Below are 20,938 nucleotides of genomic sequence, written 5' to 3'. Positions count from 1 at the left end.
CCATGTCATAAGGGGACCATCACAGTACATGGGAGCAGGAAGATTGCTTTGGAATGTGAGGAAGGTGATGCGGCTTACGCTGAGTCGGTTTGTGCCACAGAAGAGCTGAAGTTTTATAAAGACAAGGTTGATCCGGCAGACATGACTTCTTTGAAAAATCCAACTACGGAGCACGATCCGGTGTTGAAGTTTAAATCGCCCATAGACACTAAGATGGTTGATTTTGTTCCTAGCGATTCATCCAAGTAGTTCAGCATCAGCACTAACCTGGATCCCAAATAGGAAAGTGCGCTCATCGAGTTCATCCGTGAGAACTGGGACATCTTTGCATGGAAGCCTTCTGACATGCCAGGTGTACCGAGGGAACTCACTGAGCACACACTTAATATAGATCCTAAGTTTAAACCGGTCAGGCAATTTCTCCGCCGCGTCAACGAAGAAAGGCGTATGGCTATCGGTGAGGAGGTAGCTCGGCTGTTGGCCGCAGGGTTTATCATGGAGGTTTTTCACCCTGAGTGGTTAGCTAATCCGGTGTTGGTTCTTAAGAAAAACGGCACTTGGCGTATGTGTGTGGACTACACAGATTTGAACAAAGCTTGTCCAGCAGATCCCTTTGCCCTCCCTCGTATTGATCAGATTATTGATGCTACGGTGGGTTGTGACCATTTGTGTTTTCTGGATGCTTACTCTAGTTATCATCAGATCAAAATGGCAGTTAAGGACCAGGAGAACACAGCTTTTATAACTCCTTTTGGAGCCTTCTGCTATGTCTCCATGCCCTTTGGGCTCAAGAGTGCCCAGACGACTTATCAACGCTATGTTCAGAATTGTCTTCATAAGCAGATTGGGCGCAATGTTCATGCATATGTGGATGATATTGTGGTGAAGTCCAGGAAGGAGGAAACATTGATAGAAGACTTGAGGGAGACTTTTGACAACCTCCGAGTTTATAAGATGATGCTTAATCCAGACAAATGTGTCTTTGGTGTTCCGGCAGGCAAGCTCTTGGGTTTTTTGGTGTCTAACAGGGGCATTGAGGCTAATTCGGAAAAAAATTCAGCAATCACGTCCCTGGCTAAACCGGCGTGTATCAATGACGTTCAACATTTAGCCAGCCGGATTGTGGCTTTAAGCCGGTTTATCAGTCGTCTTGGGGAGAAAGCTATCCCTTTATATTAGATGTTAAAAAAATGGATGACTTTGTCTGGAGCGACGCGGCTGATAAAGTGTTTGAGGATTTGAAGAGACAGTTAGCTGAACCGCCTGTCCTTGCAGCTCCGGTCAAGAAAGAGCCTTTACTGCTATATGTGGCTGCTAATGCCCGGGCCATTAGTGTGTCTATTGTTGTGGAGCGCAAGGAGGCTGGAAAGGAGTATCCGGTTCAACAGCCGGTTTATTATATCAGTGAGGTGCTCATTGAATCAAAGCAGAGGTATCCGCATTGGCAGAAGCTGGTATATGGAGTTTTTACGGCAAGCTGGAAGCTCAAGCATTATTTTCAGGGTCATCCTATCACAGTGGTTAGTTTAGCCCCTTTGGGAGATATCATCCAAAACAGAGAAGCGACTGGCTGGATTGCCATGTGGGCTATTAAGCTTGGGCCTCACGGGCTCAGGTATACACCTCGCACAGTGATCAAATCTCAAGCACTCGTGGACTTCATCAATGATTGGACAGAGTTGCAGGCACCAGAGGAAAAGCCAGACAACACTTATTGGACTATTCACTTTGATGGGTCCAGGAAATTGGAGGGCTCGGGGGCTGGAGTCATATTAACTTCCCCACGAGGTGACACGTTTTGTTATGTTCTTCGCTTAATGTTCCCTTGCACTAACAATGCGGCTGAGTACGAGGCCTTACTCCACGGTCTTCGGATGGCTAAGCAGATGAACTTAAGCCGGATAAAGTGCTTCGGTGACTCAGACCTGGTGGCTCAACAGGTATCTGGCACTTGGGATTCTAAGGACCCACTCATGGTTGCGTATCGATGAGAGGTGGACATAGTGGCTGGTCATTTCAAGGGCTATCAAGTTGACCATATAGACCGGCGAAGGAATGAAGCGACGGACGCTTTAAGTCGTCTAGGCTCTCAACGTAAACCGGTGCCACCTAATGTCTTCCTCGACGTACTTCATAATCCGTCGATCAAGATACCCACAGAGGAGGAGTTGGCTATTCCTGACCCGGAGGCCCAATTGGTGGCAGCTTTGCATGTTATACCGGATTGGACAGGCCTGTACTTGGCTTACATGAACCGGGGCGAGTTACCGGAGCATGAAACCTTGGCCCGGCAGATAATCCGGCGATCCAAGTCAATGACCATAATCAATGGGGAGTTACATCGTTACAACGTCATAGGAGAAATTCAGCGTTGTGTGTCTCCTCAAGAGGGTTGTGAGATTTTGCGAGAAATCCACGAAGGAGATTGTGGTCACCACGCCGGTTCAAAATCCTTGGTGGCTAAGGCTTTTCGTCATGGCTTCTATTGGTTGACGGCTCATGCTGATGCTGAGGATTTAGTCAAAAGGTGTGACGGTTGTCAGAAATTTGCACGCCGCGCTCATGTTCCGGCTCAGGAGTTGAGAATGATTCCAATTACTTGGCCGTTTGCAACTTGGGGGCTCGATATGGTTGGACCCTTTAAGAGATCCAAGGAAAAAAAGACCCACCTGTTAGTGGCGGTTGACAAGTTTACCAAGTGGGTAGAGGCAGAGCCAGTCAGTAAGTGTGATGCAGCCACGTCGATTCAATTCATTAAAAAGGTGATATTCCGGTTTGGTTTTCCACATAGCATTATACTGATTATTGTACTAATCTGTCTAAAGGAGATATGGAGGAATTTTGTCAACATGAGCACATCCGGCTTGGTGTAGCATCAGTGGCTCACCCCCAGTCTAAGTGTCAAGCAGAGAGGGCAAATCAAGAAATTTTGAGAGGTATCAAACCCCGGCTTATGGTTCCTTTAAAGCGGACACCGGGTTGTTGGGTGGAGGAGTTACCTTCTGTATTATGGAGTATCAACACCACACCAAATAGATCTACGGGTTACACGCCTTTCATCGTGGTTTACGGAGCAGAGGCGGTTCTCCCTAGTGATATCCGTCATGACTCACCGCGTGTGACGGCTTATGTTGAAGCTGAGAATGAGAAAGCACGTCAGGACTCACTAGACCTGTTAGATGAGGAGCGTGATTTAGTAGCAGCGCGTTCGGCGATTTATCAACAAGATCTCTGACGTTATCAAAGCCGCCGGGTTAAGACCAGAACTTTTCAAGAAGGCGATCTGGTGCTCCGGCTCATCCAGGATCAGACTGATATGCACAAGTTATCCCCACCTTGGGAAGGACCTTTTATGGTCAGCAAAAATCTACACAACGGGTCATACTACGTCATTGATATTCGAGAGCACAAAGACTCATGCAAATCGGAGGAGGAGACTCAGCGGCCGTGGAATATAGCTCTTCTTCGGCCTTACTATACTTGATCCACAGGCTCTTTTTATGTACATACTTATGACAATGTATATATAATAAACCGGAGCCTCAGTTAAAGCGGGGTCTCTGTTCTTTTTTACATCATGTGTGGTTCCATGGGGGCTTCTACTTACAAAGCGGAGTTTTAATAACCCGGCTCATAAGGCCACACAGATAAAAAGGGAATCACTAGGGGGCTTGGTCGTATTCGAACCATAGCTACACCTCTTAATCGGTTTAACACCATAAAGGGAAATCACTAGGGGGCTTGGTTGTGCTTACACCATAGCTACACCTTTTGATAGGCTTAAAAGCCAAAAGGAAATTATGTGGAACCAAAGAGAGGTTGTTGCATAAAGCACAACTCAAACATAGGTCACCACTGAGCATTGCTCAAATATTACTTGGGGGCTCCTTGCTTCTCAAAGAACAACGAGCTTGCACCCTTGTAGTAGGCTATCAAGCCAGGCTTGGAAGCCAGGTGTATTCACCTAAAACCCCGGGTTATCCTGCCTCTTTAAGTAAGCCACTCCGTCTAGGTAAACCTGGTATGACCCATCGAACGTTTGACAAGTTAATCTCATAGACCCTGAACTTGTCAAAGTTAAAATGATGATTGGTTAAAGATTGAGGTCCATCTTAAAAGGCTTTGCTAAATGGTTCAACTCAGCAGCCTGGCAGCCCATGAAAAGCCTCGATTGAGGGCCTGGCAGCCCATGAAAAGCCTTGCAGATTTCTTTTGTCTTTGCTGTTTTTATAATCTTTTAATAAGGGATTTATGAATATTTTCTGATAAACCGGTGTTTAGTACAACCTGGCGTAACTTTCAACTCTTAGTTGTCAGTACATGATCAGTTTTAAACCGGCAGTACGTTGCTCCGGTCTGGTTTTGACTAGATGTCACCAGCATTATACAAATAAATCAGCAACTATTATAGCCCGGCTTGGTTTTTATATGAACCGGCAAGAGGGCAAGGAGTCATCAACACTCTGGATTGGCGTTTTTCACCCTTACTATACAAACAGTTGGTCAACCAACGAGGTATGTAACAGGTATCATCTATTTTTACAAATCTTGGTTGTCCATCCAAGTTATGTATATATTTTTGGGCATCATGACCCATCCAGTGGTAAACCACTAGGACACTTTCAAGTTCTTATATGCAGGAACACAAATCATAATGGACTATGCATACATAGATCCCAAAGGCAGAACAAGTTTTCAGGTCTCAAGCAAAACAAACATGCTCGATGGCATGGCAGATAAAGGTGTTCATGCTATCCTATTACAAGGCGCTTTAAATAGCCCAAATTGAATAATTGTTTTCAAAGAGTGGAAGACTGCAACTGGTAAACCGACCACCGGTTTAGGATTCCTCATCGGGGCGGCTTGAAGATTGAGGGTCATCTTGCGCGGTCACATTCTCTTCATCCCTCCCAGACGCTGGAAATCAACCGTTAACCAATCGATTCCGGTTAAGGTTTGAAAAACGGCCTCTTCATGGATAAGATTGGAGGGGTCAGTGTCAGGAGCGTAAGTATGCTTACGGATTGGTGGCACAAGATCTTCAACATTATGGATCAACGCGGCTTGTCTTTTTCCCTCGGCATCATAAATCGGTTGAAAATGAGATAGATCTATGTCCTCCGCTAGTTTGCTTGCTATCGGTCGCATCTCCTCTGTCAGCCTTCGGAGATCATCGTTATTGAAGTCTGAGCCATCTTCTTTCACACCAGGATACCCTTTGATGATATCTGCCGGTTAAAGATCTGGAATCCACGCCTTGGCCCGGATTAGCGCGGTCAGCGCTCCTGATCTTGCGGCTGATCTCTTCAGTTCGTTGATCCGGGCAGGTAGCATGTCCATCTTTTCAATAGTTTCTTTTATCAGCGATGGCGGAGGCTTGTTATAAGCTGCGGTGCAAATGGCTCGCTGGGATCCAGAGAACAGCTGTTCTATTAAGGTGTAGGCCGCTTTAAGCTTCATCCGCATGTTAGAGCCCAGATGAGCAATGCGGGTCCCTGTCATGGTTAAGCATCAGTAAACCGGTCATTGATAAGATCTTATGAATTAGACAAACTACACGAGAGGGTACTTACCAAACACATCAGAAGTCATGGTGTTAATATGCCGCTTTGAGCCGATCAGTTCTTCAACCACCGGCTTAAGGGCTGCCTCTGCGTCCTCGGACTTCTTTGTTAAACCAGCCTTTTCTGTCTCCCAGTCTGCACGCTCTTTGTCAAAGGTTTCTTTCAGCTTCTCCATAGCTGCTAAGGCATTGGTCAGCTCTTCTTTGGCTTTGAAAGCCTCTGCTTGTTGAGATTTAACATTCTCTTGAAGGTCCGCGGTTTGAGCATCCTTCTTATTCAGCTCAGCCTACAAAGGTGAGATATATCATAAAGACAGGTTATGAAGTACCAAGCGTATAACAAGTTATGCACTTTGTACTTGGGGGCTAATGCCTATTTACTCTATCATCAATATATATTTCACAAGTCTCAAGTACAATGCAAGCATTATCCTTAACACTTGGGGGCTAATGTACATCTGTTCAAAGCTGACGCATTGATTCAAGACCCGGTTTACCTTGCAAAGATAAACCGGACCTTGGGGGCTACACCGATGAAAATTACAGGAATATAATGATAAAGTACCGGTTTATTTCCAAAGATCAATTGACATATGGAGGATCAGCATGCAAGGATTAAGCTATTACAAAGTCCCGGTTTATGATTGCCATCATCAACCGACCCTTGGGGGCTACTTGGGATGATACTTGTACTTTGGATTTAAGAAAGGAAAAGTGATGAAAATACCTCATAGCGTTCCTTCATCAGGTTCACCAAACCGGCTTCATAATCACAGTTTGAGTGCAGACGGTTTAGAAAACCGGAGTGGAGTTCTTGAGCGCTGAGATGGGTGTAACTTGACAAGTCGGTGCTCCATTTGCCTTTTTCCATGGCAGCACGCTCTTCCTTAGCACTATGTTTCGTCAATATAACAGGATGGCCAGGAGAGTTGTGGCTCATACCGGTAATGATAACATCGCCTTCTTTGTCTCCAGTAGTCTTTTCTGGAGTTGATGGGGTGTCAGTAGCTTTCACCGGACTAGAAGGTCTATCGTCAGCCCCGATAGGATTTGTCGGTTCATCATCAGGTACAGCAGTGTCAACTTCTGGTTGTTCATTAGTATTGTGATCTTGAGGGGGTGGTTCATCAAAGGTAGCTTCAAGATTTGGATTTGGACCCTCCGGTCCAGCCGTTTGCTCCGGTTCAAGAACCATCTGGTCTTCGGGTGGATTGGTCACCCGAGCCTTTTTGCAGGGTCTGGCTTTGGCTCTAAAACAGAAAAAGATGCGGAAATTAAGCATAGTATATAATGTATGAAAACATCAAAAGAAGGGATTGAAGTACTTACCCAGCTAGAGTTTTGAGAGGAGGAAGTTGGGTCGATGTTGACTCACCAGAGGATGAAGGAGGTGTCACCTGATAATTTGAATTGGACGGATTAATAGGTTGTCAGAAATAGCCTGCCTTGGGATAAGAATTGTCAGAAGTGGGTGAGACCTCAGATCGGCGCTTTCGAACCGGGGTATCAGGTAAACCGGCCGAAGTGACCTTTTGGCCGCTGTGCCGGGTTGTGCGGCGAGCCTCGTGCTGCTGCGTCTTCAAAATAAATGTTGGATCCAAGTGAGCAAGAGGATGAGAAAAGCTTACTTTTCGGGCCTCTTGACAGATTTTTTGTGTTGGCATAGAGTCTGAACCGGAGGAAAGGACAATTACCTCTACATCGTCAGCTTGGCTGCCCTCCACGTCCTCCTGATAAGTATCATTGTCAATGAGATGCATGAAAATGGAACCAAGTGAATCAAGTTCTACCTCAACTTCCGGTTCATCCGGGTCGTCGTCCAGTTCCATGCTGATGCGTTCAGGTGCTTTCCGCTTTGTGGTTTTCTTGACGGCTTTGGTTTTAGGGCGGGCAGTTTTTGCCGCTTTCTCTTGAGGTTTCTTCTTCCAAAACGGACCATCACCCTGTTTAAAAATAAAAAAGAAGGGTATTCAAGGATTGTACAGTCTAAAGATATCAAGGGTAAAGCGGAGGAACAATACTCACAGCAAGCGGTTTGTTCTGCGTGTAAAAGGGGTCTAGTCCGGCTTGGCGATAGACAGCTTCCGATTCGTTCAATATCTTCTTGACGGCCTCAGTGACCTCTTCATCGGTTAGCTGAATGTTGGTATGACGTTGGGAGTCCTCTACTTCACCAGTATACTCGCACATTAAGCCGGAGCGGCGACTTAACGGCAAGATGCTCCAAGATATCCAGCAACGGACAAAGTCTACACCTGTTAAACTATTGGCCAAGAAGGCTCTCAGCTTGGCTAGTTGAGGTGCGTACGGGGCCTGTTCCTGGGCACTTAGGCATTGTGGAAGTGGATGAGTATTGGAAAGCCGGTGGGCCCGGTAACCCGGCAAAGGATTTTCGTCTTCAGGGGAGGTGTCTTTACAGTAGAACCAAGTTTGATTCCACTCTTTTGGGGTGATTGTGCAGCTTGGCGTGAGGAAATTCAACCTCTTTTCTTTTTTGAATGAAGACACCACCGAGTTCAGTATTGGGTCCGTCTACAAATTTGGTGCGCCGGTTTAGATTGAAGAAATCCCGGAACAGCTCCACAGTTGGCTCTTCTTGGAGGTACGCTTCACAGAAAACTTGAAAGTTGCATATATTGGATACCGAGTTGGGTCCAATATCTTGAGGGTGGAGTTGAAAGCTGGCAAGCACATCCTGGAAAAACTTTGACCCGGGCGGTTTGAAACCATGGCCTATGTGATCAACAAACACAACTACCTCACCCTGCTTAGGGGTGGGAGGATTTTCCGGCCCATGAACTCGCCACCGGATCTCATTCTTCTTTGGTAAGGTTCCGATCTTGACCATTCCATTCGGTTGCTCCTTGATAACCCGGGAGGGAGCCCAGTTGCAGGACTAAAACTGCTTGGCCATTGCAAATGAAAAGCTGGAAAGAAATGTCGGTTTACAATTTATTCATAGTGATGCATAAGGTACAGTAGGACAAAGGAATCCAAGTATGTGAAATTGGTAAACCGGAGGCTGATACAATTATGAATGACAAAGCAATAAGCAGAAGCAGAGGTATATACATACTATTAAACCGGAGTATGACAATGGAGATAAAGGGACTGTCGGTTTACAAGGGGACTAATGGTATATAATAAATTACTTTTTACAAGGGTAAACCGTCTATGTGATGCGGAAGGTACAGATCTAAGGCAAGAATGACTAAGTAAGGTAAAACAGGTTTCACAAGACTGCGTTGAAATTTTGGATCTACCATAAGCCAGGAAAAGGAAAAATATTGAGACTCAAGAACTTGGTCCCAAAGCAGTTCATGAAAGGTCCAGACAACGTCTACAAGAAGAAGGTTGTGTAGTAGACATCAAGCTCTTTTCTAGCGCCGTTGCCGGGGAGGTTAGCGCTTGAAGGTATATCTTTAGATATTGCAATCGAATCTTTTTGTTTCTTGTTTTATCACTAGTTTAGTTTATAAAAGAAAACTAAAAATGGAATTGAGGGTACCTCATATGCTTCATCTTTTTAATATCTTTCATGAAAATAAGGATTCCGATAATTGTGCTCAAGTGCTAGAAGAAGAATGCATTAGAATGTTTGGCACTAAATATTTGAATGATGAGCATGATTGCAATGTTGTTAGTATGAACTCCTTGAATATCCATAGTAGTAATGATGATTGCACTAGTCATGATGAAAATGTCTCTTATAAGCATGTCAACTTTTGTGGAGTGCATAGAGTTTGCAAGTACACACCAAATAGGGAAGATAGATTTTGCAAGAGGCATAAGTATTTGGAAACTAAATGGTTGCAAGAATGGCTAGATGTTTGTGCTGAAAATTTAAAATTTCTTCACCATACTTGTGAACTTTGCAATGAACATGGTCATTTAAATCTCAAATGCAAATTGTTTCATGATCGTATCGTGTCCAAAAATTGTGATGATTTGATTTCCCTTGCACATCATAATGAACTTAGTTTTCTTTTGTGTTATGAAGAAATGAAACATATAACTAAGCATATTCCAGAATATAACCTTGAGAAGTTCCTCGATATTGATCTAGAAGAAATTTTTATGTATTGTGCGGTGAATTCCATAGAAAATCCTTATATTACCAATTACATAAAGAAAAGAAAACAAATAGAAGATGAAGAGAATACTAACAAAAGGGAATATACTTCCCAATATTCTCCTATTATTTCTTATGATGAATCAGGTAATGAGGAGGAGCCTTCTAATCAACCAATCTCATCAATAAGGAGCTCCAAAAAGAGTATTGAACCCACACATAATGTAAAGAAGAAAAAGAAAAGATGAAGGAGCAAAGGTGAAAAGGTATCTCTCCCAAATGATGTTGCCCCTATTACTCATTGTGATGATGATAATTTCTATACTATTGGTGCTATCCATACTATTAATGATGAGAGTGATTATGCTTATGATATGAAAAGGCCCAAGCTTGGGGATGCTATGTTTGATGAGAATGACATGTTTGAGAATACATTTTCTGGAATTAATGTTTGTCCCAAGCTTGGCGATGCTATGTTTAATGAAGATGATATTTCTAGCCTCCCAAGCTTTGATATGCAAATTTGTTATGATGATAGCATGCCTCCTACTTATGATGATTATATTGATGAAAGTGGGTTTGGAAGAGTGTCAACTTTATGAAGTAGTGATCCCACTATTTTGGAGGATGTTGAATCTTATTGTGATAATTATGAAAGTGGATTTGGGGAGGTCATGACTTTATTTAGTAATGATTCCACTATCTTGGAAGAGGTTTCAATCGATTATGATGAGAACAAAGTTGCTACTTATGATGATTATTGTGATGATACTTATGCTATAAAAAGTAGTGATGATTATATTTATAAACATTTTCATGATTATGATTACCCTTTTTCTGAACATTACTCCTTTAATGTGGAAACAATTTATAGTATTTGAGTTTCTTATGATACTCCCACTATTCCGAACGAGAAGAATTTTGCTTATGTGGAGAGTAATAAAATTTCTATGCTTGTAGATCATAAAAAGAATGCTTTATGTGATAGTTATATTGTTGAATTCATTCATGATGATACTGAAAATTATTATGAGGGAGGAATATAGGCTCGTAATAGTTGCAATAATATCAAGTTTCCTCTCTATGTGTTGAAAATCTTGAAGTTATGCTTGTTTTACCTTCTTATGCAAGTTGATTCTTGTTCCCATAAGTTGTTTGCTCACAAAATCCCTATGCATAGGAAGTGGGTTAGACTTAAATGTGCTAGTCATATTCTTCATGATGCTCTCTTTATGTTACAATTCTTATCTTTTATGTGAGCATCATTGAAATTATCATGCCTAGCTAGGCGCGTTAAACGATAGCGCTTGTTGGGAGGCAACCCAACTTCATTTTTATTCCTTGGTTTTTGCTCCTGTTTAGTACTAAATAATCTATCTAGCCTCTATTTTTGTTGTGTTTTTGTGTTTAATTAGTGTTTGTGCCAAGTAGAACCGTTGGGAAGACTTGGGGAAAGTCTTTTTGATCTTGCTGTAAAAAACAGAAACTTTAGCGCTCACGAGATTTGCTGCCATTTTTTATTGGAGAGTGATATTTAGTTAATTATTTTTGAAGATGATTAATAGATAAATTACTCACGTCCAGAAATTTCTTTTAGAATTTTTGGGGTTCCATAAGTATACGTTTGATCCAGATTACTACAGACTGTTCTGTTTTTGACAGATTCTGTTTTCTATGTGTTGTTGCTTATTTTGATGAATCTATGAGTAGTATCGGAGGGAATGAACCATAAATGAGTTGGAATACAGTATATATTACACCAATATGAACTTAGAATGAGTTCACAACAGTACCTAAGTAGTGATTTATTTTCTTATATTAACGGAGCTTACAAGTTTTCTGTTAAGTTTTGTGTTGTGAAGTTTTCAAGTTTTGGGTAAAGATTCGATGGACTATGGAATAAGGAGTGGAAAGAGCCTAAGCTTGGGGATGCCCAAGGAACCCCAAGGTAATATTCAAGGACAACCAAGAGCCTAAGCTTGGGGATGCCCCGGATGGCATCCCCTCTTTCGTCTTCGTCTATCGGTAACTTTACTTGGAGCTATATTTTTATTCACCACATGATATGTGTTTTGCTTGGAGCATAATTTATTTTCTTTTGTTTTGCTTGCTGTTTGAATAAAAAAACCAAGATCTGAAATTATTAAATGCTAGAGAGTCTTCACATAGTTGCATAATTATTCGACTACTCATTGATCTTCACTAATATATTTCGGAGTAGTTTGTCATTTGCTCTAGTGCTTCACTTATATCCTTTTAGAGCACGGCGGTGGTTTTATTTTGAAGAAATAGATGAACTCTTGTGCTTCACTTATATTATCTTGAGAGTCTTTTATAACAGCAAGGTAATTTGCTTTTAGGCATAATAAAAACTTTCATATAAAGTGCATTGAATACTATGAGAAGTTTGATACTTGATGATTGTTTTGAGATATGAAGATGGTGATATTAGAGTCATGCTAGTTGAGTAGTTGTGAATTTGAGAAATACTTGTGTTGAAGTTTGTGATTCCCATAGCATGCATGTATGGTGAACCGTTATGTGATGAAGTCGGAGCATGATTTATTTATTGATTGCCTTCCTTATGAGTGGCGGTCGGGGACGAGCGATGGTCTTTTCCTACCAATCTATCCCCCTAGGAGCATGCGTGTAGTACTTTGTTTCGATAACTAATGGATTTTTGCAATAAGTATGTGAGTTCTTTATGACTAATGTTGAGTCCATGGATTATACGCACCCTCACCCTTCCACAATTGCTAGCCTCTCTAGTACTGCACAACTTTCACCAAAACCCACCATATACCTTCCTCAAAACAACCACCATACCTACCTATTATGGCATTTCCATAGCCATTCCGAGATATATTTCCATGCAACTTTCCACCGTTCCGTTGGTCTGACATGCTTCATCATTGTCATATTACTTTGCATGATCATGTAGATGACATCGTATTTGTGGCAAAGCCACCATTCATAATTCTTTCATACATGTCACTCTTGATTCATTGCATATCCCGGTACACTGCCGGAGGCATTCACATAGAGTCATATTTTCTTCTAAGTATTGAGTTGTAATTCTTGAGTTGTAAGTAAAAAGAAGTGTGATGATCATCATTATTAGAGCATTGTCCCAGTGAGGAAAGGATGATGGGGACTATGATTCCCCCACAAGTCGGGATGAGACTCCGGACGAAAAATAAAAAAAATGAAAAAAATGAAAAGAGGCCAAAAGAAAAAAGAAAGAAAGAAGGCCTAAATAAAAAAAGAGAAAAAGAGAGAAGGGTCAATGCTACTATCCTTTTACCACACTTGTGCTTCAAAGTAGCACCATGATCTTCATGATAGAGAGTCTTCTATGTTGTCACTTTCATATACTAGTGGGAATTTTTCATTATAGAACTTGGCTTGTATATTCCAATGACGGGCTTCCTCAAAATGCCCTAGGTCTTCATGAGCAAGCGAGTTGGATGCACCCTAACTTAGTTTCTTTTTGAGCTTTCATACACTTATAGCTCTAGTGCATCCGTTGCATGGCAATCCCTACTCACTCACATTGATATCTATTGATGGGCATCTCCATAGCCCGTTGACACGCCTAGTTGATGTGATACTATGTTCTCCTTTTTGTCTTCTCCACAACCACCATTCTATTCCACCTATAGTGAAGATTGAAAAAGTTTGAGAACATCAAAAGTATGAAACAATTGCTTGTCTTGTCATCGGGGTTGTGCATGATTTAAATATTTTGTGCGATGAAGATAGAGCATAGCCAGACTATATTATTTTGTAGGGATAGCTTCCTTTGGCCATGTTATTTTGAGAAGACATGATTACTTTGTTAGTATGCTTGAACAATTATTATTTTTATGTCAATATTAAACTTTTGTCTTGAATCTTTCAGATCTGAATATTCTTGCCACAATAAAGAGAATCACAAGGATAAATATGTTACGTAGTATTCCACATCAAAAATTCTGTTTTTATCATTTACCTACTTGAGGACGAGCAGGAATTAAGCTTGGGGATGCTGATACGTCTCCAACATATCTATAATTTTTGATTGTTCCATGCTATTATATTATCGGTTTTGGATGTTTATGGGCTTTATTTTACACTTTTATATTATTTTTGGGACTAACCTATTGACCGGAGGCCCTGCCCAAATTGTTGTTTTCTTTCCTATTTCATTGTTTCGAAGAAAAGGAATATCAAACGGAGTCCAAACGGAATGAAACCTTCGGGAGAGTTATTTTTGGAATGGAAGCAATCCATAAGACTTGGAGTAGACGTCAGGGAAGTTTCGAGGTGGCCACGAGGCAAGGAGGTGCGCGCCCACCCTCGTGGGCCCCTAGTGGCTCCCCTGGCCGACTTCTTTCGCCTATATATGTCCATATACCCTAAAAAAATCGAGGAGCAGAATAGATCGGGAGTTCCGCCACCAGAAGCCTCCGTAGCCACCGAAAACCAATCTAGACCCGTTTCAGCACCCTGCTGGAGGGGGGAATCCCTCTCCGGTGGCCATCTTCATCATCCCGGCGCTCTTCATGACGAGGAGGGAGTAGTTCACCCTCGGGGCTGAGGGTATGTACCAGTAGCTATGTGTTTGATCTCTCTCTCTCTCGTGTTATCGAGTCGGCACGATCTTGATGTATCGCGAGCTTTGCTATTATATTTGGATCTTATGATGTTTCTCCCCCTCTACTCTCTTGTGATAAATTGAGTTTTCCCTTTGAAGTTATCTTATCGGATTGAGTCTTTAAGGATTTGAGAACACTTGATGTATGTCTTGCATGTGCTTATCTATGGTGACAATGGGATATCACATGATCCACTAGATGTATGTTTTGGTGATCAACTTGCGAGTTACATGACCTCGTGAACTTATGCATAGGGGTTGGCACAAGTTTTCGTCTTGTCTCTCTGGTAGAAACTTTGGGGCACTCTTTGAAGTGCTTTGTGTTGGTTGAATAGATGAATATGAGATTGTGTGATGCATATTGTATAATCATACCCATGGATACTTGAGGTGACATTGGAGTATCTAGGTGACATGAGGGTTTTGGTTGATTTGTGTCCTAAGGTGTTATTCTAGTACGAACTCTTGAATAGATCGATCTGAAAGAATAAATTTGTGGTGGTTTCGTACCCTACAATAATCTCTTCGTTTGTTCTCCGCTATTTGTGACTTTGGAGTGACTCTTTGTTGCATGTTGAGGGATAGTTATATGATCCAATTATGTTATTTTTGTTGAGAGGACTTGCACTAGTGAAAGTATGAACCCTAGGCCTTGTTTCAACGCATTGCAATACCGTTTGTGCTCACTTTTATCATTAGTTACCTTCCTATTTTTATATTTTCAGATTACAAAAACCTTTATCTACCATCCATATTGCACTTGTATCACCATCTCTTCGCTCAACTAGTGCACCTATACAATTTACCATTGTATTGGGTGTGTTGGGGACACAAGAGACTCTTTGTTATTTGGTTGCAGGGTTGTTTGAGAGAGACTGTCGGTGTCAAAACCGGTGGATCTCGGGTAGGGGGTCCCGAACTGTGCGTCTAGGCGGATGGTATCAGGAGGCAGGGGACACAATGTTTACCCAGGTTCGGGCCCTCTTGATGGAGATAAAACCCTACGTCCTGCTTGATTGTTCCTGATTATATGAGTAGTACAAGAGTTGATCTACCACGAGATCAGAGAGGCTAAACCCTAGAAGCTAGCCTATGGTATGATTGTTGTTGGTCCTACGGACTAAACCCTTCGGTTTATATAGACACTGGAGGGGGCTAGGGTTACACAGAGTCGGTTACAAGGAAGGAGATCTACATATCCGTATTGCCAAGCTTGCCTTCCACGCTAAGGAGAGTCCCATACGGACATGGGACGAAGTCTTCAATCTTGTATCTTCATAGTCCAACAGTCCGGCCAAAGGATATAATCTGGCTGTCCCGATACCCCCTAATCCAGAACTCCCTCAGTAGCCCCTGAGCCAGGCTTCAATGACGATGAGTCCGGCACGCAGATTGTCTTCGGCATTGCAAGGCGGGTTCCTCCTCCGAATACTTCATAGAAGATTTTGAACACGAGGATCGTGTCTGGCCCTGCGAAACAAGTTCCACATACCACCATAGAGAGAATAATATTTCCACAAATCTAATCTGCTGACGTACCCCGTAGCGTGGCATCACACCACAGCCAGGTCTTTATTCGAATCGTTTTTCATAACCTATCTCAGCATGTTTCGCGAGGTGGTTTCCTTGGCACGTCTTATCGAAGCAGAGATTGTGTCCCCTTATTATGGGATTCCCATCAATACAGACGTGGGTAACCCAACCGCGCCATCAATTATGGCGCTTGGGGGATAAGCGAGTTTTACCAGGCTAGTGGGGGCGCATAGTTTTGTCCGCCCTTATAAAGGGATAAGGTTTCACCTTTTTCTACCCACGCCTCCTTCCTCCTTGCTCATCCATTATCGCACACTCGAGCTCCAGCGCCCAAGTCCACATCCTTCTCCTCAACTCTCTCAAAACATGTCCGGAGCGGGAGGCAAGTGGATGGTCTCCTCCGTCATGGAGGGGCACATCAAAAAACTACGTGGGGCCGGATACTTAGCCGTGGATATCGCGCACCGGCTGCCAGCCGCGGGGCAGATCGTCCCTACCCCGGAACCTTACGAAAGGGTGGTTTTCCTCCCCCACTTCGTCCGCGGACTGGGGTTTCCCCTCCATCCATTCGTCCATGGCCTTATGTTCTATTATGGGTTGGACATTCATGATCTGGCCCCGAATTTCATCCTCAACATCTTGGCGTTCATCGTCGTGTGCGAGGCTTTCCTCCGCATCCAGCCCCACTTCGGCTTGTGGTTGAAGACCTTCAGTATCAAGCCGAAGGTAGTAGGCGGCCAACAAGCGGAATGTGGCGGAGCCATGGTGGGCAAAATGCCCAACGTTACATGGCTCGAGGGCTCCTTTGTGGAGACCATAAAGGGGTCGCAATCGGGGTGGTTCTACATCACCGAGCCGCGTGACACCAACTGGGTGGCGGCCCCCGAGTTTCGATCCGAAATCCCCAAGCGGCTCACATCTTGGAAGGAGAAGGGCCTGTCCTGGGGCTCATCGGTGGAGCTGGACGGACTCCAAAAGTGTATCCGGAACATGATAAGCAAGAAACTTAAGCTTGTCAACATAGTCCAGGTCATGATCTTCCGCCGGATCCTCCCGTGTCAACAACGGGCTTTCAACTTATGGGAGTTCGACCCGGCCCAGCACCAGACTCTACGCGAGCTCTTCGACACGACGCATAAGGACGTCTGGAAGGTGCTGTTCAAGGGTGACGAGGTCCCCCCTTGTACTACCGAGGACCGCGGGCTAAGCGCGAAGCGCCCTGCGAATCCGGTAAGTTCTGTACATCTGGTAGGGTATTTATTTCCCATAGCTTAACCGTGTGCGGGGTCTGAGCTCACATGCCTTTGACAGGACTGGGTGGAGACATCGGAGCAGATTAACTGTCTGGCCCCTCTGTCCGAAGACCCTGCAGACGCTCTCGTGACGGAGATGCGGCCTCCGGCTCCTTATGAGGTGCCGGAGAGGACCAAGAAGAAGGCCAGGGAACCCGAAAGAGTTCCCAGCGCCAGGTGGTATCGGACTCATCATCCGACAACTCCAAGACGCACATCCTCCTGTGAAAACGAGGAGGGGGAAGATGAAAATTCTCCCCCTCCAGCCGGGGGAGACAAGAAAAGGAAGGCCGCCCCAACCGGGGAGGCCGAAGGGTCCAAGAAGGGAAGGACTCTCCTTCCGGACTGTTCCACCACCGCCGCTAGGCCAAGCCCCTGGCGAAGTCGTAAGTATTCGGATACCAATGTAACTCATAGCTTACTTTTTTTGCACTGCTTCTCCTAGCGTCGAATATGATTATGCAATCCGCCCCGAGCCCATATCGACGTATCCTCGTCGGACGGTTCCTTGGACTCATCGGATATGAATAGTGATACACTTCCAACCGCCTCCTCTCCTCGCCGTACGGACGATGTCAAGGTACTGTCTCAAGGGGCACCGAGCCGGGGGGAGATAGTCCCGGCGGCGCCTCAAGGCGAACTTCCAGACTCCAGGCGCGAAGGGAGCAAGACTCCCAAGGGCTCCAAGTTCGGCCCCCAGCCGAACGCCGCGCCGGAACCTCCAATGGTTCCGGACTCCGGCAGGCGTCCCCCTTCCAAGAGGGGCAAGCCGCCCATGCCGGTGACCTCTGTCCATCCAAAGGCACCGGACAACCTGCTGGGAGCGCTTCGTGGCGCTTCCATCAACGAAGAGCACCACACTATTATGAGTGCGGTGATCAAGAAGGTTCAGTCTGCCAAGAGCAGACTGACTGAAGCCTGTGCCAGCCTTCTAACAGGGTTTGAGCTAAGTATTTAAAATATAGGAAAGTATTACCGCATAGACAGTAGCCCCTGATGCTCTGTTTGGTGTTCACAAAGAAAAGTGGAATAGAGGATCAAATAATATCTGCAGGAGTCTAATATAAGTATGTCTATATGCGTATGCAGGCTTCGCTGCTGACCTCTGCCGCACTGACTGCGGAGGTCGCTGCCCTGAAGCAGAACCTCGAGCGGTCCGAGAAAGAGCTCGGTCTTGCCAAGAGGCAGCTCGAGGAGAACAAAGGTAAGTAATGCCTTGTCTATATATATATATATATAAGATGCGGTTGCAAAATGATAGGATCATCATGGATGTGCCAGGGGCCACGACCGAAGTGGCGACCCTGAAGCAAGCGTTGTCCGAGGCCGAAAACAAAGCGGCCAAGGAGCGCACCGAGCGGGAAAAACAAGAGGCACGGGTGGGCGAGGTGCAACAAGAGCTCCAGGATCTCGTGAAGAAGCACGAGGCTTTGGAGCTTGACTCGAAGACGCGAGAGTCCGAGCTTGCCGCGGCCCTCGGGAGCACAAAGCATGCCAAGGCTGAAGCCCAAAAGGCCCTCCAGGAAATTGAGGCGATGAGGAAGATAGCGGCGGGTAAGGCATTCAATATGCAAAGCAAGCATGTGCGAGTCCGGAGCTCTCTAGGAGCATTCGCAGATTTGCCCCGCAGCGTGTCGGATGCTGCGAAGTATTACCAGGCCGAGGAGGGAAGCTCGACGGAGAAGTTATTTTGGTCTTAGTATACTGGGACCGAACACCCGATGCCTGTGAGCGACCAGCTGAAGCAACTAGTCGAGCTGCACAAGGCGGCCGAACAGGCCATGAGGGGCCTTATAGTCCGGATGTGGCATGGCCACTCCCTTCCCAACAGCTACTTAGGCCTAGTGAGGCGGCTTGTGGATGCCTGCCCACGGCTGGAAGTCATAAAGCGGTCCGTCTGCATCGAAGGTGCACGCCGGGCTTTCGCCCGTGCGAAGGTGCACTGGGCCAAGATGGACGCCGAGAAGCTGGTGAAGGAGGGGCCGCCGCAGGGCAAGGAGCATCGCCACCCCGAAATGTATTATGAGGGTGTCATGAAGGGTGCCCGTCTTGTGGCGGACGAGTGTGCGAAGGATGTAACTTTTGAATGAACTTGCTCGTGTGATCCTGTATTATGAAAACTTGTTCATATGCGCTATGCAACGCTTGTTTCAATTTAAAATATTACCTTCTGTGCGGCTGTTTATTAAATCTGACAGATGGCAGTTGTCTGCTTCTGCCCCCATGCCACGAGTGCTGGGGTGTTCAGGATAAATCTGAGCACTCTTTTTCCCATTGTTGGGTCCTTCGAGGGAGGTGCTCAGCACAACGAACAAGGCAATCAGACTATAATGCTTCATCATTCTCACTTAGCCATAGAAGTCTACAATTTTAAATTTTGGCGAAGCCCCTAGTATTCGGAAAGCTGAATTTGGGGCGCTATACACGCCTTAAGCCGGACAAAGCCGACTCCTCGCTCTAAGTGGCATAAGTCTTTAGGGACTCGAGACCTCTCGAACAGCGACCAGCTCTCGCCTTATCATGACAGTCAGTTTTAGCTTTATCTACTGAGGTGCTTGCCCAGAAGAACCCGAGCACAATAGCAGTAGTTCTCCCCGTGCTACCTTAGCCGATATAGCGGAACGTAAGGTACCAAAACATGGGAGCCGGGCAAACCCAACTATTGACCCAAGACATGATTCGGAGCTGATGCATATAATGCTATAAGTTCGGGGTGCCGCACTGTCGAAAGTGTTCGGACTTCTCACGCCGTATTATGGGGTACGCTTAAGCCCCTGGCGTATTGGCCGTACCAGAGTGTACGGGTGCTGAATGTCATGAATGAACATATATATAAAAAATAATAGAGAATGCGGTAATAGTCTAGTGCTATGAATTGTTTATTCAAAAAGGTGCGTCGAAGCAGAATGATACAAGTAGTGCGATAAGCAAAAAGTAGGACTATTTGACATGTCCCCTCCAAGGGCAAGCTGAGGAATGGTATTTAAAGCAAGTATTTCACTCGTTATCAGAGACCACCTGGGAGTTCCATGGTGCGACGTAGCTTTCCGCCTCCTTGGTTGTTGCATCGTGTGTCTGGCAATCATACTGCCGGACGGGGTTTCCAAAGAGTAAAGTCCTGAAAGAGAGAAAAATAACAAAGCAGGAAGCCCCTAGTGCGATTGAGCCACGTCTTGGGGCGTGCCATAGTCGTGGCCCCCTCCCCACCTATGCCCATGGTATTTTCAATGCGTAATTATGTATGCGTGGCACGGATTTCGCCGTTTGGCTGGGACTGGGGTGGGGGCCGCATTGCTATGCGAGCTCGGAACATGCCAGGCGGTCTTGTTGCCGATTACTCCGGGCGCGCTTGAAGGTGTCTGGGTCTTTAATCGCCGAACTGGTGGATTGCCTTAAGAGGCTGCTTTGCGCTTCTGCTGCGAGGGCCGCAGTGTGCTCCTCCGTGCGGAGAGAGTGCTCTGTGTTTCCATTAACTGTGATGACCCCCCGAGGTCCTGGCATCTTGAGCTTGAGGTATGCATAATGCGGTACCGCATTGAATCTCGCAAATGTGGTTCGCCCGAGAAGTGCATGATAGCCACTACGGAACGGGACTATATCGAAGATTAACTCCTCGCTTCGGAAGTTATCCGGGGATCCGAAGACCACTTCCAGTGTGACTGAGCTTGTGCAATGGCCTCTACACCTGGTATGACGCCTTTGAAGGTCGTTTTTGTGGGTTTGATCCTTGAGGGGTCTATACCCATTTTGCGCACTGTGTCCTGATAAAGCAGGTTCAGGCTGCTACTGCCGTCCATAAGGACTCGAGTGAGGTGAAATCCGTCGATGATTGGGACCAGTGC

General features: G+C 45.1%; 1 pseudogene; it reads right to left on the bottom strand.

The window, feature by feature from the left end:
* Positions 1 to 5,235: 5,235 nt before the first annotated feature.
* The window catches only part of LOC147991634 (flotillin-like protein 2), a 61,992-nt pseudogene continuing 46,289 nt past the window's right edge, over positions 5,236 to 20,938 (bottom strand).

Source organism: Triticum urartu, chromosome 1A (genome assembly GCF_056163025.1).
Source record: "Triticum urartu cultivar PI428250 chromosome 1A, HENAU_Tu73, whole genome shotgun sequence".
NCBI lineage: Eukaryota > Viridiplantae > Streptophyta > Magnoliopsida > Poales > Poaceae > Triticum > Triticum urartu.
Note: the sequence above shows the minus strand (reverse complement) of the source record. Positions and strands in the feature narration are given on the sequence as shown.